Source organism: Simochromis diagramma, unplaced genomic scaffold, assembly GCF_900408965.1.
Source record: "Simochromis diagramma unplaced genomic scaffold, fSimDia1.1 OVJJ01000802.1, whole genome shotgun sequence".
NCBI lineage: Eukaryota > Metazoa > Chordata > Actinopteri > Cichliformes > Cichlidae > Simochromis > Simochromis diagramma.
In genome coordinates this window covers 18,703,022-18,728,002 of record NW_024387492.1, presented here as the reverse complement: position 1 = coordinate 18,728,002, position 24,981 = coordinate 18,703,022, and positions in this window count along the sequence as shown.

Genomic DNA, 24,981 nt, shown 5'->3' with positions numbered 1-24,981 from the left:
TGTGTGAACAGTCTTTGTAGAGGACACCAAGAAATGGACACAGCTGCCTGATAAACTGTGTATTTACTCACTGAGAACTGCAGTGAGGCTCTAACTGTAACTCATACACAGAGCAAGTAGCACACGGGGCGAGGATCACTGGGAAGTTAATCTGAGGACATAGTGGAAATGCTGTTTGAAGTTTGGTTTCAGGTCAAACAAAGCAGATGTGTACTGTATGTTGCCCCCACCTGCTGTAGGTGTGTTTCATTAGGGGCGGGGGGTTGCGAATCTTCTTCTACTTAAACATGTTAAACACACTGTCACACAAAACTAATTATGAAAGAAATTGTTGTCCTTTGCATTTGCTTAATTTTGGCAAATTCTTTCATGTGATCAGAGGCCGTTGTCAGGTTTTTGCTTCAGGCTTTTAATGAGGTAAAGAAAGCTATGCAGGGGAACATCCCAGTTTTGTTTTCTTCTCATTATTGGCCACTTACCAATGAGATCCATTTTCCCCTCTCATCCATGCCATCCATTAATACCAAGTGTGTATTGAAATAAAATTTTTGTTAAGTAATGTCAGCTTATTACAAATAAATACATCAGTGTCAGCAGCATCTGTTTGTCTGTTGTGTTTTTTCTTTCTACGTGTGCAAACACAATTGGCAAAAATGTTTAGTCTTTTACAAAAACTGGGCACCATCAAACATTTCAGATACAAACCTGACTTACTGATGATTTCGATTCTAAATTAGACATGTTTATTCTAAATTATCTGCACTGCATCACTGTGACCAAAAACCAGTGTTGGGTAAGTTACTTTAAAATAGTAACTTAGTTACATTACTAGTTACTTCTCTCAAAAGTAACTCAGTTACTTCAAGTTACTCGTTACTTTCAAAGTAACTAGTTACTAGGGAAAGTAACTTTGGTTTTACTCAGAATTCAAATCAAATCAAATCACTTTTATTGTCACATCACATGTGCAGGTACATTGGTACAGCACATGTGAGTGAAATTCTTGTGTGCGAGCTTCACAAGCAACAGAGTTGTGCAAAATACAATAATGTAAACAAGCAAAATACAAGAATGGCTACATCTGAAACTAATAAATATATGTACAATATATAATAGTATATGCATTTCTGGATGTGTATACTAAATATTTTTCTACGTGTGTGTGTGTGTGTGTGTACACATATTTTACAAATTAAATAGAGTAAACAATAAATAAAATATATAAAATAAAATATACAGAGTGAGACATGTGCAAAACAGTGGCATTAGTGTACAGTATGGAGTGCATAATGTTAAAGTTCCAGTAGTGAAGCTGAGGTGTCTATGAAGTGTTCAGCAGTCTGATGGCCTGATGGAAGAAGCTGTCTCTCAGTCTGCTGGTACGGGACCGGATGCTGCAGAACCTCCTTCCTGATGGAAGTAGTCTGAACAGTTTATGGCTGGGGTGACTGGGGTCCTTGATGATCCTCCCCGCTTTCCTCAGGCACCGCTTCCTGTAGATGTCTTGGAGGGAGGGAAGCTCACCTCCAATTATCCGTTCAGAGCATCGCACTACTCGCTGGAGAGCTTTGCAGTTGTAGGCGGTGCTGTTGCCATACCAGGTGGTGATGCATCCAGTGAGGATGCTCTCAATGGCACAGTGATAGAAGGTCCTGAGGATGCGGGGGCTCATGCCGAATCTTTTCAGTCTCCTGAGAAAGAAGAGGCGCTGCTGCGCCTTCTTCACTGTTTTGTTTATGTGTACTGACCACGTAAGATCCTCAGCCAGATGTACACCAAGGAACCGGAAGCTGCTCACCCTCTCCACAGCAGCGCCGTTGATGGTGATGGGGGTGTGTACTTCTCTGCACCTCCGGAAGTCCACTATCAACTCCTTTGTCTTTGCGACGTTGAGGGTGAGATGGTTGTCTTGACACCAGTGGGTCAGGGCGCTGACCTCCTCCCGATTCTCCGATTCTCCCGATTCTGTCGATTCTCTTGTTAATGTGTTGCTTCCATAACTTTGCCAGTCTTCTAGCTTGCTTACTTGCCACAACTGCACTGTGCCACCTACCAATAGAAAGAAAAAGATAATGTGCATATTTCCACGAGAGAAATCCCACGCCTGGACCGTCATTGACTGCTGCCATGATTCTAGCCTACGTCACAGCGTCATGTGCGCCTTTTACATCCAACACAAAAACTGCAGTCGTGGTGCTTTCGATTGTACTCAGAACTCGGAAATTCTGCCTTCTGAATAGGAAGATGTAGGTAACACCAGACTGCAGATGAGCTGCATACAGGGCTGGACTGGGACAAAAAATAGTCCCGGGCATTTTAACTAGAGACCGGCCCACCATTATAGGAAAAATCATAAAGCCTTTGAATGAAAACAAACACTGTTGTGACAGTGATGTACACTGTTCTGATGGTATATATGCATCAATCTATCAATCGTTTGTTGTAAGATTCAGATAATTATTTTTTAAAAGCTAGACATTTTAAATGAGAATAAGAAAGAAAAGTATTTCTTTGTGCCCCCCTTTCCCTGTTAATGCCCTACCTGCCCCCCTGGCAACACTTTGCTAGACCCGCCCCTGCACAGTTACCAGCTGTCAGCTACCTAAAAAAGGATCCTGGTGTTATTTGTCTCTCAGAAACAGTTCATAACTTCCCTTCAACTCATTCATGTCACCTAAAAGGTAAACCTGTTTCTCCATCACCTGTTCAGCTCTGATGATCCAGTAAGGACATCTCCTGGTTTCATCTTCATGTTTCCCTCTCACCAGATAACCAAACCATATCATGACCAGCAGCTTTTTTGCAGCTGTGGCTCCAGCAAACATCAGCTGATACTAGAAATTAATATTAAATAAATTCTAACAACAGCTGATCAAGCTTAAACGTGCTGCTGTTGTTTAGTGCGACATCCGCTGGTTTCCTCTTTCGGCGCAAAGTGGGCGATAAACAAACAAGAGAGAAAAGACGATCAGCTGATCATTGATCAGTTTCATGATTGAAGTAGAAACGGGAGAGGGAGGGGGGAGAATGAGAGAAGAAGAGGCAGCTGTGCAGCAAAGACACAGAATAACTCCAGCTTTGTGTCTTTTTCATTGTAGCTGAATTACGGGACAAACTGTTCCTTTTCACCTCAATAAGAAACGCGTAATATTTTCTCTGAATACCAGACGGGACAGTTGGCAACTCTAATAACTTATGAACAAAATAAAGTTCAACATCATTAACTTCATAGCACCCACCCAGCTGTATAGAAACTCCGTCATGCTAGCTAGCACGCAGTACGGAAAAAGTCAGCATAACGAAAATAAACTCCACCTAAACTTGGTTTATATCTGACCCAGAGAGACTGCAGGTCATAACTTCTTACCTGAAGTTCAGTTCACACTCTTTTCCTTCTGTGTCCCTTTTCCTTCATCCACCTCCCGGCCTCCACCACTTGCTAATGTTACTGAATCTGTGGAAGCTCCGCGATAGCCACCACACGAAGTAACGAGTAACGACCCTATCTAAATCCCAGTAACGAGTAACGCGTTCCTGATTTTGGCATAATAACTAGTTACCGTGCTCGTTACCACAATAATAACGTAGTTACTGTAACGCGTTACTTAATAACGCGTTAGTCCCAACACTGCCAAAAACATACCAGGAAGTTTAGATTATTGTCATAATTATACTCCAGTGACATCAACGTGCTGCAGCAGAAAACATTTGAGTAGCCATACAATGATACTTTCGGCTCAGTGCGGCTCAGCAAGACAACAGCTCAGGAGAAGAGTGTCACGCACAGTGTCCAAGATTATTAGGCAGCAACCTTTCTGCCATCTGTTCGACCATCCAACAGAAAATTACAAAGGTGCGTGCGCACACGCGCCTTCTCCACCCTGCCAGCTCTGTTTAAACTCCATCTGACTGAACACGTTGGCTCGGATCCACAGCTGATCCCAACGCCTTCAAAGAACCTGAATTTGATGCTTTGTTGTAATGAACCAGCAATTTGTTTTATTTATAGATGAAGTTTTTGTACAGCAAAGCTGGCTTTCGCCGTCATGCATTTGGTTGAATGAATGTGCACTAGGGTACTGTGCCTGTATTTTCAGTATATGGTCACGTCTGCCTGCTGCTTGTCTCTTTTTCGTTAGGGTAGCCTGCACTAAAGAAGCTGCGTATGTTTCTATAGCAATAAGGTAAATCTGCCGGGTCACTGTGCTGAGCCCTAATTATTTCTCATTATAAATTAGCCTTCAGCAGGCAATATGTTTGTTCATACTGTGTTATTACATTTTATTTTGTAATAGCTCTAAGTGTCAAATGTAGGAATTGAACCATTTTAATATATTTTAATTAACAAAAACAAACAAACAAACAAACACACTGATGCTACTTTTAAATTTTCTGTGCCCTACCAAAAATTGTGTTTCTACAGTTTTAGAAGTCGAGTGATCTCTGACCTAAAACATGCAGCAATGTTCTGCAGAAATGTGAAAGTTTCACAGACATAATATTTATCTTCTTGCATTAAGGGCAGAATTTAGCAGCAGCAGGACTTTCGAGGTGTGTTCAGTTGCATATTATCATTAAAGTAGATGTGAAATGACCGCATGCTGTCGGCGCTCGCTGCTGCCTGCTGTTATATAACTAAAACTACCACTTTTATTGTGTTTTTTAGCTCAGTGGGTCACCAGTTTTCAAAGCCGCGCCTTCAGTGTTTTAATAGAGCACAGATGGGCAATTCTGACAGCTGCCTTTTCAAAGCACACATCTGGATTCATCACCAATAGACTACCAATATTAAAAGGCCTGGATTTACCTGGATTTACCTGCTTTATGAGATAGTGGACAATGTTATTATAGGCTTTCTTTTATTTACACTCACAATTTATCGACTTCTGCGTTAATGATGCAGAAGTATATGCATATGCTATATATTAGCTTTCACCTGGTGTGGATTATAAGGTTGAAAGAAATCTAAAGAAACCTGGTTACTTTAGAGAACCAGCCTCACAGACTCATAGATTAAAACAAAAAGGAAAAAAAATGATTTGATCATAAACCAGCATCAATAGAAAACAACAGAAGACTAATGGTGTGACCAAAATTAAGAAAAAAAGGAGGGAAACCTCTTAAATCTTCCGACAAAGATGTGTAGGATATGGTGTCTTCTCTCTAAACTAAACCAAAATCAGACTGGACAGAAATGAAGAGGTGAAAAAAAGACTGATAAGCTTGTTAGAAACAAAACAAAAGTCTGAAGCAATCTCACACAAACTTCTGCTGCACTGGCTGGAAGGAGAGAATGCAGAACTGACCTCCTTATTGCTTTTCATTTGAATTGGCCACACCAGAGAGCGGAGCACAAAGTCCGTCTGAGAGCACAAAGCACGTAACAGGTGGGAACAAATAAAGCACGAGGTTGGAAAAGCGACAAGAGGCAGGTTATATGACCATGTGTCCTTTTGTCTGTCGGTGCCTTCTCAGTATCAAGTCTTTATTGCAGGCAGTAGTCTTAGTTGTTCCTCTGGATATGTTTTGGAAAGTAGATGAGACGAAAAAAAAAATCACTAAATATTTTTTCTTCATCTTTGGCACCCCACCAGTTACTGGCACCCTTGATGACTGCCTGTGGCGGTAAACCTAAGGAGTCATTCCATCTCAAACCACCACATTTTTATAACATTTTCTATTCAACCATCTCCAATTTGCACACACATTGAAATTTGAGGCAATATGTGAACTTGAATATCTCAAAAATTATTAGAGATTAAACTCTTTTATTAGTATTTTTGATATATCTGTCCCAAATTAGATCCTGATTCATTTTGATGGTAAGAAAGACCAGTTACAATTTCAGGTCTTTATCTTAAACAATGCTTGAATATCATATCAGTCAACAAACCATTTCCCAAAAACAAATATCTGGAAAAGTATTTGACATATGAAGTTTAATTTCACAGCAATGATTACATATACCAGTTGAGCAGAATGCCCATGTTGATCTGAGGTGGAATGACCTTATACCTAAAAATATCCCTGCGTCTAAGAGACAGATGGGTTGGAAAAGTAAAGCAAAATCCATTAAAATGCCTAAAGAGTCTTCGTAGGGCCACTATATAGGACAGTTTTAGGCTGCTTTGGCTTTTTATACAGAATGTGGCATAGATCACCTTTCATCGGTGACTTCGATGTGACATTATTCATGTTATTTTCATACCCATCAAACCATTCAGTGACCCCTCGTGCCTTATGGATAGGAAATTGTCATTCTGGAAGCAATTACTCCCATTAGGATAGAAGTAGTTCATCCCAGGACAAAGGTTATCCCTCAAAATAATTTTGTGGTAATTTCAAGTGACCCGTACCTCTGAGTAGTGCCGAACCATCCCAACAAAATGCCACCCACAGTACAACGGGTCAGTTGCTGTGTTTTGTTCGGTTTGCTGTTTGTGGTCTCTGTATGCTCCTTTTTACTCTCTTCTCTTTCCCCCACCTGCCCATGGCTGTTGCTCTCCTGGGTGTGTCTTGCTGTAAAAAGGGAAGTCTTCCTCCCAACCGTTGTGTTTGCTCATACAGGATCGTAGCATCTTGTTTATATCTGAAACAAACGAGCAGTCATTCCTTTGCAGTATGGCTGAAGGATGCATGCCTAGTTTGTGCATTTTACTATAGTAACTCTAGGAGGCACGCAGATGTTCATCTGGAGCCCGATGGTGAAACTTGAACCTAAGGGTTTTAACATAGAAACAATACGTTGCAGAAATGGTCACACGCTTGTACTTTACAATAAAAAGCTCTTAGAGATAACTGATTTGTGAACTGGTGTGCAGAAACGCACTGATGAAAAATCACATGAAGTCATTTGCAACTGTCAAGGCTGCAGACTTTCCAAACATGCCAAATATGTCAGGGTAAACAACAGAAACTGTGCAAGAAATGATGCACATGACAGCAGCGAACATATCCATTTGATGTAATGGTGCAGTTTCAATCAAGCAGTGAAAGCAACAGAGTATGTCGGACACTGTCACACTATGAAAATGTGTATTTGCTATATTTTGCCTAGCTAGAGGCTCTTCAGAATGCACCTCTTGAAAATGGGATCTTAATCTTAGGTTTTTTTCAGATACCATTTTCAATGCTTCGAAATGGTATCTGAGCCTTCTTTCCATATAATATATACAGTATTGGGAGATATATGATAATATATTTAAGTTTCCTGACAGTAAAAATGTCTGGATTCTAGTCGCACAGACAAGTGGTTGACATCTTGGTCAAGAAACGTATCCAACATGATTATCCCGTATAGTCCTGACCTTGGGAAGGTTAGCATGTTAACAAATATCCCCTGGCTACTGCAGATATATTTTGCCACATATCCTCCCCATTCTGTTCTTCTCACATTTCTCCTTTCAATATATTTTCCTCTCTTATCACCCTGTCCTTTCCTTTTCACTGTTTCTCCACTCTCCTATTTCTCTCAATTTCGCATTCCTCTCCACTTGTCCTCCTTTCCTTTTATCTTTCCCCATTTCAACTTTCTATTTATTCTTCCTTCCTGTCCCTTCCTCCCTCGTCTTCTCTGTCTTTTCTCATCTATTCCTCGTCCATCTTTTTCCCTTTTGCTTCCACAGAAAAATCCATCAGAACCATGTGATGTTGAAACGCCAACCTGCCGCAGAGTTACATAAATCAAAAACACTCCCCCCATTTCAAAAAAGAGAAGAAGAACTCCTCTCTTGCCTGGAAGTGGAAGAACAGCTTTCAGTCCTGTAGTGGCTACAGAGGTCAATTATGGTTGGCCATCAATTTTACACACACTTAAATGGAGTGCTGGTACAGGTCGTAAAACACTCTCCATCTGCTACATACATCAGTCATCTTTATAACTGCTGGCACTGTTGCTCACTTCCTACATGTCTCCTCCTCCAGGCCACATTTTCAGCCGCCCCTGGACATGTGGAGTTATGAAGAGATGGGTGGAGGAGGGTGGAGAGTTATAAACTTAATTTGTTAATTTATACACAGAATATTTTACATTTCTTGTTAAAATATTTGCATAATCACATCTTTCTCCTCGCGCTCTTATTCACTTGGTAGTGTATTCACTCATTGCTCTACATGCCCACTGTATTTTCTTCATCAGTAAATCATAAATAATTCATTTAAAGAATATCCTTCTTGATATTTTAGTTTTCAGGAGTGTTTGCTGCTTGCATGAATTAAAATGAATTCACTCATTGTCATTGTTACAGATACAGATACACAGTAAACGCCGCATTGGAAGAAGAGTGCATCACTAATATTAATCTGGTTTTCAGCCACTACCTCCATTTCAGTTTGACAGAATAGATGCTGCAACTTCTCAGTGACAGATCCTGACGAATGTCTTTGGACCAGGGATGTATTCACTTGATATTACCTTGAAACAAACAGCTGCATTCAATATATTTGACACATGGTGACGGAGGTAGATATCAAATGTCTGGCAATGCTGTCTCTGTTTTCTTTTTTTTTTCTTTTTTTTGTGCATCTTTTAAAATTTATTTGAATACACTGTTAAAAAAACTAGTTTTAATTCATCTTTTTGCTGTAGTTGAAGGTTTGTCATCATAGCAGCGTCATGCAAGAGCTGTTGTAGTGAAAGACACTTTACCTCCCTTAACTCTTGGAAATAAGTTGTAAAGTGAAGAACAATACAGTGCAAATGCTGTTATGTACATAGTTACTTATCAATATTTTAAACAACCTCAGTTCCCCCCCAAAATTAGACTTCCTCATAAAATTGAATAAGAGAGAAATTTAGTTATTTGCAAATCCTGCAAGTCTTCATTTTATTCACAGTTGAACAAATGTTTGAACTGAGGCATACTTTTCAAACATGTTTCCAGAAGTTGGGATGGAGGTAACAAAAGGCTGTAAAAATAAGAGGTAGTAAGAACAAACTAAAAGGAAAAATAACATTGTGCCACTAATTAAGTTAACTGTCAACAGGAGAGTAACAGTTCTGTACAAAGTAAGGAGTTTAAAGAGTTTCTCTAAAAGATGAACAGAGGTCTGTCACTCTCCTGGAAAACACGTCCAAATGTTCCTGCATAAAATTACAAAGCTTTTTAATATCTCATCATCTACAATATGATCATCTGAAATTCTGAAGGAATCTCTGTGCGCAAGGGACAAGATAAAAAACAATATTGTATTCTTTGGGCTCTCAGACAGATTTAGAAATAGAAAGGATTTCACATTAAGAACAGTTCCCTGCATCGGATCAGAAACACTTACAGAAATCATTACCTTCGAAGACAATTCACCCACTTGTTATCCAAAACCTGCATCTAGGATCATATGAACATATGCTCCAATCCATATGATGTCTTCTTCACTGGAGGTCTTGCATATTTCAGTAAGGCTGCATCTATTAGAAAGAGACGACTTCAGAGTAGAAGAGTCCAGGTTTCAAATGAAAACATTCGAGCAATCATAAAATGAAAAATATGACAAAGAAAACTTATTCGGCTTCCTACTAGGGTGCATGCCAACAACAAAGGATAGGGTAGCTGTTCTGTGCCTCAACACAGGGATATGTGGGTTAACTCAACCTTTCCATCAATACTCATGGATACATTTCATCTGATTTTATACATTAGTGATGTATGTAGATCACCTGCTGTCAGTAAACATCAGTCATACGTGTATTTTTTTTTTTTTTTTACATTTTAACATTAGACTCCAAATAGTGCTTTCAGCTTTGAATTATTTAACTCAACTTCTTTCCCCACTAAATCTTTTATCTTTTACCTTGACTTCAACAGGCTTTTATTTGACTGCTGAAAACCATCTGTGTGGCTGAAGCTTTACTTGTACCCTCTGACTGCAGCTTCTAGATATTTCATATATTCTTACTTTCTTTAGTTGGTTTTTATTTTGAATCATTAAGCTTTGTAATTAATACTTCACACCCTCTGCCAAACTCAAACAAACTGTCTTAGTTCGTGAGCAACGCGGCCTTGATTATCCAGTAATATACATCATTCTTTGTAAGTGGATTTATAGATTTATTGGTACTTTTCAGATTGCTGGGTTATACATATTTGATGATTTTCATTTTCTCGCATAGTATTTGGGGTCCTATGGGGTAAAAATAGTCTTCTAAAACATGGTTCTGTGTGTAGTAGGAAAACCTCAGTTTCTCAGAAAAGCATGACCTCACATAACATGATACAATCGAGGTTTCCTGGTGGTTAAAATTTATAATCTGCTAACTCTAACATCACATTTATCAAAGATAAGATGGCACCGTGAAACCCAGCAGGCTTTTTCATGTTTCTCATGGAAAGTTTTTCACAGCTTTCTCAAGATGTAGTTGGTAGAGTTTCCCAGGAATTGTAAAACACAATAATTCATGTAATCCCTCAATTTAACTATTACAAAGTCATATCTCAGTTGCACTTGTGTATAAATAAACAGATCACTGTGTGAGTTCAGTTCTGTTCAGTGTGTTTACATAACTTTAATTCAGTATGGAGAAAAGCTTAGGTAGATTCAGTGAGTTTAAAATCATTACTTTTTATTTAGACACATTTTTTTTGGCCTCAAATCACCAAATCGCTGCTTATAGTCTGCACTTGTGAGAGAAAATTTTCTCTCATGTCATTTTTGTTTACTTTTGGCTCTTCTTTTTAATCCTTTGTTTTAATGTTTTGTTCCTTATATGCTCTCAGCCTCTGTACACCTGCATTTTAAGTCTACATCTGACAGCAAAATCACAAGAGGCTCTTTTTTTTAGACGGCTGCCAACACTACTTCAAAGCCTGTGTTGAGTAGTGGCATTGAAGCTGTGATCAATTCGGCTTAATCTGCTGGCATAATCTTAAAGCTGCTCCGCTCTTTAAGAACAAAGGGATAAAAATTTCAAGAACAACCCATGCCTTGGCCGTATGACAACACTGCAGCTGCGAAGGAACATGTATACAACTGAAAATCCAGAGACATTAAGATAAACTCCAGGTGCCCTTGTCAAGGACTTGATGTTGGCCTCTATAAGCTTATCTCCATGAAACACTGTAACTCCTGGGGTTGTTCACTGTTACTTACGCTGTTTTGAACCAGTTTGTATCCACTGCAGAAAGATGATAATATAATAAATTCTGATATTCTTGAATGTTTAAAAATGATGTTATATTCATGCCCACTCTGTTAAAAATGAATCAGAACGCATCCTGACGCAGCATTTGCAAGTTGCTTTGTGGCCATTGACTTCCTGGAAGAAAACTGAACTTCACATTGTAGCATTTTAGTAATTTTTTATTCTTCTTCTTTATTTAATTTTTTTTTTTTAGATCAATGCAACTTTCTTGTTTAATATACAGTTCAATGATGTACAAAAGTCTTGAATAACTTCACATTGTTTTAGGTTTTACTATTAAAATGGAAAACAGATGATTTAATGAAACGTGCCAACATACATGACTTTCATAAGTGTTCATTTACTGTAGTTTTTTTGTTCTCCACTTGTCCACTATCCTCAGATTTTTTTAAAGACACATTGCACACCATGTCGAGATATGTCAAGCTTTCAACTAATATTTATATGGGAAATGTCAGCTTTGGTCCAAAAAATAGTATTTAATGGCTTCCAAACTAGTAAGAAATAAAATATTTTAAAAATGGTTGGGTGCAAGGATTGGATTGAAAATGAGTGAAAAATCAGCCAGTGTCTAAAAAAAAAAAAAAAAAAAAAAAAAAAAAAGAAGCTTTAAATACCTTCAAAAAGTCATGAGAACTATTGACTACGGGTGGCTCAAGATGAAAGAGCAGCTTCAGCTGTTATCTCACTCTACAGTTAAGACTAAGATACAGCTGCACTAACGCATTTGTACAATTAGATTTTTGCGAAGACAAAAAAAGAGACACTCAAGTGTTTATTTGTGACCTTTTATAACTTGTACGGCTTTTCTCCAAGCATTAGGTCCATCTGCTAAGCTAAAATATAGACTCTGAGTGGCTCCATAATTAAAATAAATTGCATTTCTATAATGTAAAAGTAATAATTGGACTAAGTTTTAAGTACCACTGCTATTCATTTCTGAAAGCTGCATCTTAATAAGTGTGTTGACATGTACTTGGAACTGAGTGCAGTTTCATGATGCCATCTTTCAGTGTTTTTGAGTACCTAAAATCCTCAGATGAGTACTTCTTGTAGGCCGTCTGGGCCCTCCATCATGCAAAGATACATAGTACAGCTTGAAACCTGAACAAACATTACGAGGAAGGGTTAGAATGGGAGCTCTTACTTGTCTCTGTTGTTCCCTGAGGGTACTTGTAGCGAGATGTGGAAAAGCCAGATATTGAATCATTCATGTCCTTGTGATTGACTCTCCAGTCCACTGAGGGAAATGTGCTGGAAGATACACTTTTTCCCCTCCGGTGTTTTTTCTTGGTACTGCAATTCGTCTTTAACTGAATTTAATCTTCATGAGATGTTATTTATATATATTGTTGGTGATGCAGATTTTTTTCTGTTTATATTACTGAATGTTTGTATGTCGGTCTGTAAATAACAGACAAAATAGTGTGTGTATTGTCAGATATAGTATATCAGCTGTTTTACTCTTTCACAGTGCTCTGACATTGGCATTCACAGTAGTCACACCATTTGATCTTAAAATTAACATTTTCTCCTCCTGCATTTTGGGACTTTCTTTCTGTGTGGCAACAAAGACATAGTGGGTTGATTGGGGAGTCTAAATTGGATGTAGTTGCAAATTTGAGCATGAAGGGCTGTCTGTATCACTGTGGTAGCTCTGCAGTAGAGCTGTCCTGTTGTTTACATCTATGCACAACTGATAATACTGACTATAAACTAAACTTTTGCTTTAAGTGTACACAGAAGTCTTAAGGAAGTGCTATGAGTTGACTATCATTTCAAAGGTTTACAAATTAAAGGTTTGGGAAACTAATTATTTAAAATATCCCACATTGCCTTTATTTTTCTTTATATGGACAAACTGCATTTCTAGTTTGGAGATATGCTTATATCTTATACAGATATGTTAGATCTGTTAAACTAATTAAAATGCAGGTAGTTTAGATTCTGCTTCAAAAGGTTTACTTGTACACTTCACAACAGCAGTCTGAGTCTGTGCTGTAAGGACCCTTTGGAAAGATATTTTTGACATGCAGGATAATTGTGATAGAAGAGTATAATTTAACCCTTACTGTGACCTTTTGGTGTCACGGGCTGCGACGGCAGACCGTGGAGTTATAGAGAAAGTAGGGCCCAAACGCGAGACTCTAGTGAAGGACAGTGGATTTATTTATGGTGAGTGGACAGAAACGACAACTATATACAATTCAAGCACTGTGACTCCTGTGGCGATTCTTCTAAGAATCCCACACAGTGCACGTGTCCATAGCAGTGAAAAGGTGACAACTCCAAAAACCCGATTCCACTCCGTGATTTCCCCTCGTGACGACGTTCCTGACTCCCGACTCCTGGTGACACAAAAACACACACAGTTTAGCAGGCAGCCTTCACTAGCGAAGCCGTTCACAAACTCACTAATCAACGGAGGTACTTAACAGGTTCGACTTAGTATAATCCCGCGCCGACTGGGGCTCCGCCAACTTCTTAAATAAGACGCCCCTCATGAAGCCATCAGCTGCAGCTGGTGAGGGCTAATGGGCGGCAGGTGCGGCAGTCCCCAGTGCGGGAACACTTCCGGGTCGCAGTCCCCTCGGCGACCCCAAAACATCCGGGAGCACACAGGGAGAAAGGACAAAAAAGGGAGAGAAAACCACCAAAACATAACATACGGAAAAACATATACAAGAAATACATGAGCTCTGGGTCATCAGACCCAGACCATGACATTTGGTGTCTAAACCAAACAGTAAATGAACAGCAAAATTGTAACGGCCGAAGCCAGACGTGGAGTGGACCCAAAAGCAGATTGAAGACGGAGACATAGAATGACGTGAACAAAGTTTATTTGCTAAGAAACACTATGAAAATAAACTATGAAGCACTGTGAGCCTGACTTATGGGAAGACTGTGAAAATATGAGCTGTGGGGGAAAATCAAACTAGAATGTCCAGGAACATGAGCAACAGAGGGAGACCAGAGTCAGGGCGGTCTTCGAGTGTGGCAGGGACAAATCGGGAATGGTGATCAGAAACAGTCTTACTTGTTTTGCAGGTAGAGTCAAACAGGAGGGGAGAAGAACAGGCCTGGGTGAGTCCAGAGAATGAGTGATCCGAGGTTTCAAAAAACGGTGAAGGTTGGCTGAGAATGTTGGTTTTAAATGCTGCTCAGTCTCAGTTGGTGATCCTGGGAGGAGCAATGAAGGCTCCGCCCTGAGGAGGAGAGCAGGAACTCTGGGAAATTACTGTGACTCACTCAGACCGTGACAAAAATTAAATTGTGTGCGAACGAAAGGGGGACATGAAGTATCCTGATGCTGAGACTATTTTTGTAAAATTGTAAATTGTACCGCCCATTGCTTTTTGTACCACTTATGATGATCTCTCCCTCCATCTTTCATAGTGGTAGAGTATGTGGGAGAGTTCACTGAAGGGGTTGTCAACATATGCATGCTAGAATTTAAAGTAGACACCAGCTGGGTTACGGTCTCCCAGATATAGAGGACAAAACTAATTAGAGAGTTCACATTTAACATTTGTTTGCAAATCATTCGTGACAGTCCCAGACCAGTGACTGTCAGCGGATACTTCCCTGCTGGTTCTCTGCCAGGTCTGTACTGCGGTACTGTCGCCTTTCTGGTGGCATTTATGCCAAAAGCAAAAGCACAAGATCAGTTGATGATTTTGGTTAGTTTACTTTTGAAACACTTTGCATTTGCCTTGTCTGGATGTTTGGGAGTCGCTGGTTTGCTGCCCTAACACTCAGTGTCTATGAATAAGTTAAAAGCACTTTACCCTCATAGTATTTGTTTCATCCCAAATCCATCCTATAGTGTTAGCAACTCTAAAAGTGAAATGCTGCCTGCTCTACATACGTTTCTAAAATCTAGACAACAAGTGTATTTCATCTTATAAAATATGTAGCACAGAGCAGTCGTCTCCCCTTTGACAGATTGATGTTTGGAACATCTGCTCAAGAAGTTTTGCTCATCTGTGCACCAAAACAATTTAGAGAAGGACATAAAACAACGTGACAAGGTGCCAGTGGGGTTGAAGCACATCACAGTAGAAGACAACAAAACAAAACAAAACAAACCCTGATGGCACAGAGCCTCGCTCACTCCCCCATGCTCCTGAAATGAACTTTGCCAAATGCTGCCTCCTTCCACTGAAGCAGAGGTGCACAGATGATTGTCACTTCCATTTACATCCTGAGGTATTTTTCTCCACCCTGTCAACCTGTTTGAAGTGTAACCGTCTAACCTATAACCTCCCCAGATTTTTGAGATTGTATTTCAGGAAGTTTAGACCAACACGAAGAGGGCAGCTAAAAGTGCTTCCCGGTATTTGTTTCAGTTGTCACCGGAACATTGGTCACCCCCCCCCCAAAAAAGAAAAAGATGTGAAAGGCTTTTTTATGCTTCTACTATAACTACATGTGCCCAGAGTTACAGAGCACTGAGGTTCATTAGTGACCCATTTGCATGGTGGATATAGTGATAAAGAATAATGATAATTTTAGAAATTAAAAAATGTAATGTTTCCCGGTGTTAAAAACTGAGCATAGTAGAGAGTACAGTAAAGTAGAGAAGCACAGTTAAGACTTAATGTTGCAATCATTTTACACGCTGTATATCTCGCCGAAGCCAAGCTAAGATATACACAGCTGAGTCTAAGAAGCTATTTGGCATCTCCACTCAAAACAAGGTAAAGTTCCTTTTCAGTTTAATCCGCTGTTTACATGAAACAGCCAGAAGAGGAGAAATACTCAACTGGAAGCGGAAACCGTGAAGACAAGAGCTCATTACTAAAATAAACACTCTCTTCTCTTCTGTGTCTTTTCTTGTCTTTGTTCAATCTTTTTCATGCATGAACACCGGTGAGGCTTTGTTCTCTTCATTTGAACTCATTGTTTATGTGTTATCGAAGATAAAAGTTAGGTAGGCTCTCCCGGCCTCCCAAGGGCTATACTCTGAAAGTGTTTCCAGGCAACCTCATTTAGCAGCTGTTAAAAGCCCAACAACAAAAGATATGAACTATAATCTGTAGGCAGTTAAAGAGGTGGAGAGTGAACGAGAGAGCGATGGAGATCAGAAGATTACAGCGCGTGTTAGTGCCGTGGGTTGCTGGTATGCGGTCATGCTGCTGCGTTCGGAAACCTCAGTGTCTCATGTATTAATGACCAAACTAACATTAATATTTACATCAAGTGGTGCTAAGAACTTTAGGATTTTAAAGTAAGACTGTGAATCACACCACACCCACAGTTCAAGATGTTAAAAAGACATCTTGAACTGTGGAGGAATATATATAATGGAAGTAAGCAAAGCTGTTTGGGATTCAAACTTATAAGCAACATTGACTTTTCCCATGTTTGTTTAAAGTCAGAAAGTTTTCCTTACTTTATGATGTTAGAGTTCTCTCGTTCTGATCTAGTAAATCCTCACACTTTCAACACGTTTCATCAATCAGACAATCAGTCACTGCCATGCTGCTGAGATGAATCCCACATTGGGCATTTCTAATCCTGTAATCACTGTAGGGATAATTGCTCCCTCCTAAAATATAAAGGTGTGATCCATCACTCTCCACTGTCTCTTTGAAATACTGCCACTTGCCCTACAGTGTGATAGGCTCCACCCTCCCAGCTGTCAGAGGGCAACACATGGCAACCTTTCACACTTTCATTCACACCTAAGGGCAATTTAGAGTCACGATTAACCTAACCCCATGCACATCTTTACACTGTGGGAGGGAGGACCTGTAGAGAACCCGCACATACACGGAGAGAACACACAGAAAGCATGGAAAGAGGACCTTTTGTGGTGACAATCCTAACCATCACACCACCATGCTGTCCTTGTGATATATTACTCCAGTCAAAATGTGAACGGTATCTGAAAAACCTCCCATATTCAATCAATCATTTAATCAATCAATCATTGGAATGTGTTGTGTCATAAAATTCTGCGGGGGGCGAGGGGACCTCTTTTTCAAAATTTTGTACATTTTCTTCAGTATGCTGCTGTTGCTTTAACAGTCTGTTCTTTTTGCTCTCACACAATAGAATTAGTGAGCTCCATTATTATGGTTTCATTGCTCACATGTGTGGAAGTGCTGGTCAGGGCTCCATGCAGGTCAGACGAGGCCATCAATGCTGTAGATTTGTGATTATCCATCATTTGATATGCAGGGACCAAACTACAAAGAACAGCCCCAGAGCAAAGGTATACCAGAGGATGCTACTACTTTACCATGCCTGCACATTTAACCATAGAGCGTAATCATAATTATATAGAAAATACCTTTTTCCTACATTTTGCAATTGTAGTTAAGTGCTGTTAATATAGCCCCTAATTAAAAAAAAAAATGCTACAAGTGCGTAAAAGGAGCACCAAATTACATTCAAAACCTTTTTTAGTGGAAACCAATGCTGCTTGTTTTTCACACTTTGAATCAATGAGACTGAATGCATCTGCTAGATCACACAGACTTGATTAAGAAAGCACCATCTTGCTACTGATGAATTCTTAATGGATTTTGAAGCCTTTGGGGAGCCAGCACATGTGTCTGCTGGCCTATAAACAGGGAGCCAGGGAAAGAAGCTGAAGAAAACACACACACAGTGTGCAACTAGCATGTGGAAAGCCTATTTGGAATGAGTTGTGAAAAGGACGAGTCAGGTTACAAGTGAGGTCGACGCGATAAACATTTATGACATTGTTAAGATAAGGATGAAGACACTGGATTGAAAAGTGCTGAACTGGCAGGAGTGAAACAGCCGAAGAGATATAACTACTGTGTCAACCCAAGAGACTACATCATAAAGTCATGTGATTTTCAATTAAGAAACCTTAAGAGCCTGTGGAGGAAAATCAATGCAATCATGGCGACTGGAAGGAATCATAAATCGATGGCAGAAGTCCGTGACAAAGTCCTGCAGGACCGTGATACGTCTGGGTTGAGGACAGAGCCTCCACAGAGACGGGCTCTAGTGGCATTAACACACAGACCATTAAACACCAATTACAATCCAATTACTCCACAATGACATCATAAACAGGAGTTCCTCATCAAGGGATCGATGTATGTCAGTCACCACGGAAATCCTGGCTTTGCTTAGTATCCAAGAGGGTAACACCAGGACAACGACAATGGATAAAGTAATACATGTATTCTGTGGTGATAATAACCAGCTGGGTATACTACACCTCCCAGGTGATTAGTACAAGCACACAGAAATGGTACATGGCAACTGCACGTGTGTGCATTCATATCTGGAACTATTCCCTGTGGGTTTGAGCTTTTTAATTGGACACATGGGGATTGAGGGCCTAATTAAAGAAATTGGAGCAACTGTGACCTGCTATGTTAGTGGTTCCATTAATATATGTGCAAGTTGCATTTAGACTAAATTTACAGCTTCACAACTTGCATCTCAACTCTCACTTTTAATCTTCACCTGTATACTATTTTGTCTTGATCTGTGTGGAAAAGTTTCACTCTGTCCTTGTCTTTTTGCACAGTTGAAATGTTGTGAAAAAATAAAATGGATGCTTTCAAATCACAGTTTTTGACTTTCCTCTCCATTAAATTAAGACACCATAAGATTTCACTTAATGCAAAAACATGCCACAGGGATAATATATATTGCAAGCTAACCCAGAAGTTACCATTGCCCTGGTTCCTCCAACAAAAAGCTCTTTAAGGAACAAAATTTGATGATATTTTCACTGTTTGTTGAGGGAAATAGTCTATCATTTTTATGGCTGTTTGAGGTGCAAATTCAGGTCCCAGAAGCCTGTGAAAGAACTTCCTCATTTAATGACTTTAAATTCGTGATCACTAATCTTGTGTGTTCAGCATGATGAACCTGCATGCCATCCGCAATTTCTGTTGTGTCACGTAACCACTTGTTACCAAGTGCCTTCTTTAGGACATGCAATTCCCTAACAAAATCAAAAATGGGATATTTAGTTACATATTTGCTGAAGGACCAGTTAACAACAGATGTTAAAAGAAAGGTAACAATAAATTGGCCACACAACATTCAAACTACGAATATAAAATTGCCAACTTACTTTTGGGCCCACTGTTAATTTTGTTAGTCGTGTTTTCTTATATTGTCACATTTGTTTTGTAGTTATTAAATATGTACAAACAGCCCAATTAAAGTAATGCACAACATGCTGTTTTTCTGTGGCTGAAATTAAGCATCCATTAGCCCACATGAGGCTTTAAAATTAACTGATAATGACAGTTTTGTTTTGTTGTTTTTTAAACTGAATTACACCCACAGACCTGCTGGGCAGGAAACTGGTCAAATTCAGCTTCTTTATGAACTCCACTCAGCTGATTGAAGTCTTATCCACCTCAGCTTGCTGGAGTAACAGCGTACAAAACATTCATTTTCACCGTTAGTTTCCACTTGTCATCAGAAACGAGCTCTTTCGCTCTCTCTGCTCTGTGTTTGTGAAGTTGAATGTTCTTGTAGTTCAAACACAGCGCACAGTGTGATAGGTCTTCTCTCTAGCTGATTGTATGTAAATGACAGTTTCAGCAGTTGGAACCTCTTTTGATGAATGTTTTAGTATTCATTTCTGCTGATAATTTAAACAGGTTGAGATATAAGCTGCTCCAAAGTCATTAGGCTATAATATGCATAAATATTTGATCAATATTGCATGTCTTTTGCAGCTATAAATATAAATACTGCTGTGGGGTGAATTTGCAACGGCTCTAGTTAATACAGATATTGGTGAGAAGCTGTCGTTATTCCATAATATCAGTCTACATGTCAGGTCTCCAGTTTCCAGGTACTTTTGAGTTTGATATGCTTGATGCAAATCTTCATCATAATTTTCTAACAGAATGTAAAAAGCTCTACCTTCAAACCTCATTTGAATCCAGGTAAAAATGTCATTTGTTTGAGGGGAAAAAATGATTTTACTTACATTGCTTGATGAATATGCAAGGACACTCTAGTCTAGGGGTGGGCAATCTCAGTCCACGAGGGCCGGTGTCCCTGCAGGTTTTAGGTCTCACCTTGGGTCAACACACCTGAATCACATGATTAGTTCATTACCAGGCCTCTGGAGAACTACAGGACATGTTGAGGAGATAATTTAGCCATTTAAATCAGCTGTGTTGGTTTGAGGACACATCTAAAACCTGCAGGGACACCGGCCCTCGTGGACGGAGATTGCCCACCCCTGCTCTAGTCTGTTGTTGTCTCCTGCATCACATCTTTCAATTTAAATTTAGTTCAGTTCGGTGGTTCATTTCCTGGATTCCAGAGTGATAAAGTGAATTACATTCATTAATATGAATCAAAATAAAACCAAGAGGAATTTACTAAGTTCCTATTATTGGTTCTAGATGTTTTGATTATTTCCCTTTAGCTGCCTAAGGTTAATAAAAACCTTTGCAGAAAAAGGTTCACCACCAGCTTAAATACATTTTGATAGTATATTAGTCAGTAATACAGAACAGCAAAATATTAATTTCTATGAAAATGTCACAGGTTAGTTTTTGATGTATCAAAAGAGTTGTGTTTTTGCAGGATACCATCTTGCACACAAATCCCTCTTGTGGATCAATCATAAACAGAAAGTCTGTCTTGTATCTTAAAATCTCCTCCACAGCTATAAGAAGTGGGTGTGTGACTCGATTTTCCCACAATGATACATGAACACACTCTCTCTGGGCTTTTTTCTCTCTTCTGACTTTGATATTTTCTCACCTGGAGGCTATAGGAAGGCAGGAGGGATTTAAAGAAATCGCTCACCTGCTGCTTGAACATAACTGGAACGCTGCCTCATCTCTGTAGTGAGGCGGATGATAACTTACCATCATAGCTTTAAATATGCACCTGCAGCATTTGTGTCTGGCCTGCTGAATGCAACACACTCCTATACCCTTCTTTTAAGACTTAGCTGACTGACATGCCTCCTTCTATGATATGTATATATATTCACTCATCTTCCTTTTTTCTCCTGCTTTTTTTCTCATTACCATTTCTTCTATTTTCTTTTATTTCCACACTTTCATCATCACATTTATCTTGGCCTGAGTCATTGCCAATAATTAAAAGTGGATCAAACTGGGAATCACGCTGAAGAAAAAGGTTATTTTTATTATCTCTCTTGTTTTTGATTCACTTTTTTTGCCCTAACTTCTCTTTCTGAACCCTTTCTGCTTTTTTCTCTCTCTGTTCTCTTAACCCACCCACCTGTTTTGCTGAGTCGTGGGTGCCTACATTAGTGTGATTGCCTTGAAAGCAGCAATATGAGAATAGTAAAAAAAAAAGGGGGCGAGAGAGACAAAGGCAGCTTTGGATGAGACTAAATAATGGTACTTGGAGCTTTTCCACTCTACTTCTTGATTGTCTGGCCTTTAGAAAACCATGTGGTGGATGGTTGGGGAAAAGGGACATGTTAAATATTTCACAACTTTGAGTCAGTTTAGATAAAAATATTTTTCTAAGTCTCTGCTCCAGTCTTATTCTGTTCCAGGCATATTCATAGTCAGATGAGTTATTTTTATACATTGGTTAGTTTGGTGAACGTATAGATTCAATGATACCATAACACATAACCATGTAGGAAAAATCCCCCTTTACTCCCAACTTGCACTATGCCTCAGGGTCACACTGATAGTAAGGGAAATCCTTTTCTTGTCAGTTATAACTAAGGCAGAAGCTCCAAAAAAACAAATGTTTAAATGATCTCAAAATTCTCTATAAATGAATATGTAACATTACAGTCACCACTTTCATGTTTTGTAAAGAGTCCATGAAGTTAGTTAATGGCTTAGTCATAGTAGAGTAAAAACATAAAGGCAACATCCTTATGACTGTGAAAAATCCACCCTCAACTGCTGATTGCATTTATTTTTTTCACATTCGCCAAGTAATTGTGACGACCATCGTCCAGAGACAGTGCGTGCAGCACTCTCAACCTTTGGGCAGCCACTTTTGATTGCAAGGCAGTTCTCTGATGGGAGGTTTGTAGATAATTGCCCTCTAATTATTAACTGTAAGTATTTTCATTCATATTGCATGCAACTTTAACCCAATGAATTGACAACTGATAGAAGAATGACCATCTTATTGCAGTTTTATCACCATCTTGATGAAACAAAGTCACTTTCAGGAGAGGAACTGACTTCAAGTGCCTGAAGACCTGGTCTCCGTCTTTGAAGAAACCAGTTAAAAGGCAACAACATTGCAGGTTTCTTGCACACAGTTACAATAATTTTGTCCGTGCTTTGGTTTCCAACCAATGTTTTCCCTAGTGTGACTGTAGTGTAACTTAAGCTTGGGCGTTCTCTCTTGTGGGCTGTGCTGCTCGTTTCATTTTAGGTTTTTATCCAAACTGTATATAACTAAGCTTCCAGGCTATTGGATACGATCTACATAAATGTCTCTACACACACACACACTGCGTTAGGAAACGGCAATAAATGGAAAGCTTTTCAGTGCAATATTTAATTTCGAATGCAGCATCACTTCTAATGCAGCACATCATGTCTTTTAGGCATAGCATCATGCTAATGTTTTCTGCTATGCGATTTTGGCTTTATCTGCTTCATTTTCTACTGTCTCTCTGTCCACTCTGTCACTCTCAGAAAAATGAATAAAGCTTTTGTGAGGGCTAGATGGCTGCTTGAAAAGAAGAAGAAGAAGAAGAGAGCAATCATTCCCCGTTACCATCCAATCAGCCAGGGTCCAATAACTTGGCATGTCTCATATCACATCAGCTCTCAGTTCAATCTGCTGGGAGAGAGGGGACTTAACCTTCTGCTCTGCACACGCACCCACTCACAAGTCAACCACACACACAATGAATGTGATGGCTGATAACCCCATTTACAGTTTCTTTCAGGCTAGGTGACTGTAGTTGGCACCACAAAGTGGTATTTCAAAGAAAACCAGATGTTGGATCATGTCTTTTATGTATTATGCAGAAACCCCTGAATGTGTTGATGCAGTAGGTAAAATTATGCACTCAGGTGCAAAAAAACTCATTTCATTCATCGACCTTTAGTCTATTTCAACTATGATAAAAACATTTTATCAAGGGTTTAGGAAGTAGTAGAAATAAAATTAATCAAGATAAAAACAGGTAGGCAAAAAATGCAAGCCTTGCATACAGTACTAGGACGAACTCTTTAGACACCCCTCATTTCTTTATATTTTGCTAGGACAAGGTCGCTTATTGAAACATATAAAAATTGTACGCGAGAATACAATGTGTAAGGCAAAAGCAGAGTTTGTACACGCAAGTTTGAAAGTCTGGTTTGTTTGGTTTGGCATGACCGCCTTTATGCTCCTACATAGCCCGAACTCTCTTAGGCAGCTTTCTTCTTATTTCATTAAGTAGTCTTCATGAATACTTCTCTAAGCTTTTTGAAGGACATTCAAAGATGTTGGCTGACTTTTGATGCATTCTGTGTCTGTTCTGCTTCAATCAGTCATGCACAGACCCAGTCAATGATTGATAGTGTTCTATTGTGTGTTTTTCTATCCAGGTATGCTTTAACTACGTTGGCATTGTGTTTTCAATCATTGTAATGCTGAAAAATGAAGCCGTTGTCAATCAGATGCTTTCCAGATGGTTCATTCCCTTCTTTAAAAATGTTTTTTTTTTTTTTTGACAGCCACGGGCTTCAGCAAACAATAGATGGATCAACTAAAGGGCCAGTCGTAGCGCTCAGGTCTTATGTTAGGTCTTTGCTGGATTTTTGTATTTGTTTCTTCAGGACATGACTTTGAGATACTCTTCATGTGCTGTAAATAGTTTTTAGTCCCGTCCCTTCTTGTTATTTTTGGCATTTTTCATAGATTCAGGAAATGAATTCAGGAAATGGGAACAAATGATGTGTTTTTGTGACAGGCTGCTGGTAACTGTGCATAATGATACAATTTAAAGTGATAATCTAAAATAAAATTGCTAAGTCGCCTGTTATGTATAGACAAACCACTGGTTCATTCCTATAATTAGATTCTTTTTTATACCTGAATAACTCATAGGTCAAGATTAAGTGAACTGTGAATGTTGAACTGAACATGAGTGGAAAAACCAGCCAATTCACAAATAAAAATAAGAATGAATACTATTAAATAATTTGATACAAATGCATGTCTAAATCCAGAATGTTAGAATTGGGAGAATTAGGTTTTTGAAATCACATTTATGCACTTAAGGCCTGTGGGACCTTAAAGACGTTTGTATGAAATGAACATTGGAGTTTCTCTCATTTGTTTGCATGATCATTGCATATTTTTCTAAAACACTGACTACTGGATTCATTTTATTGAGCATTTTGGCATCAGTAGTCATTGTTTTGTGTTATGCTCCATACATTTTCTTTCTTTTTGTTTTGATCGCGTCTCATGTCTGGCTGAACCCTGATTCCGACTGAAACTGATTTCTGCTTTAAAAGACAAAAAGCTTTCATAACCCTGCACGTCATCATCAAACTGCAGGCAGAGTTAGCTCCAGAGTTCTTGAGAAGCTGGTAGGAACTAGAACCGAGCTACAAAGACAGCCAGTATTGCATTCACAATCCTACATGAAGGACTAGAATCACAACACTAATCTGCTGCATGTTGTGACACTACAATGAAAGGAATAAGTACCATAATAATTTACTGTTTCCTTATGATAAAACATTGTTCAGTTGAGAAATGAAACTGTAGGAGTCAACACTGGTCAGGTTGTATAGCTGATTACCTTTTTATCCCAACGTCTGTTCATTTGATCTTGTTTAATCTTAGCAGGCACATTTGGGAACCCAGATAAGTGCAGTTTGCCAAGTGTGAGGTCAAGTTGTTCTTTGTTATTG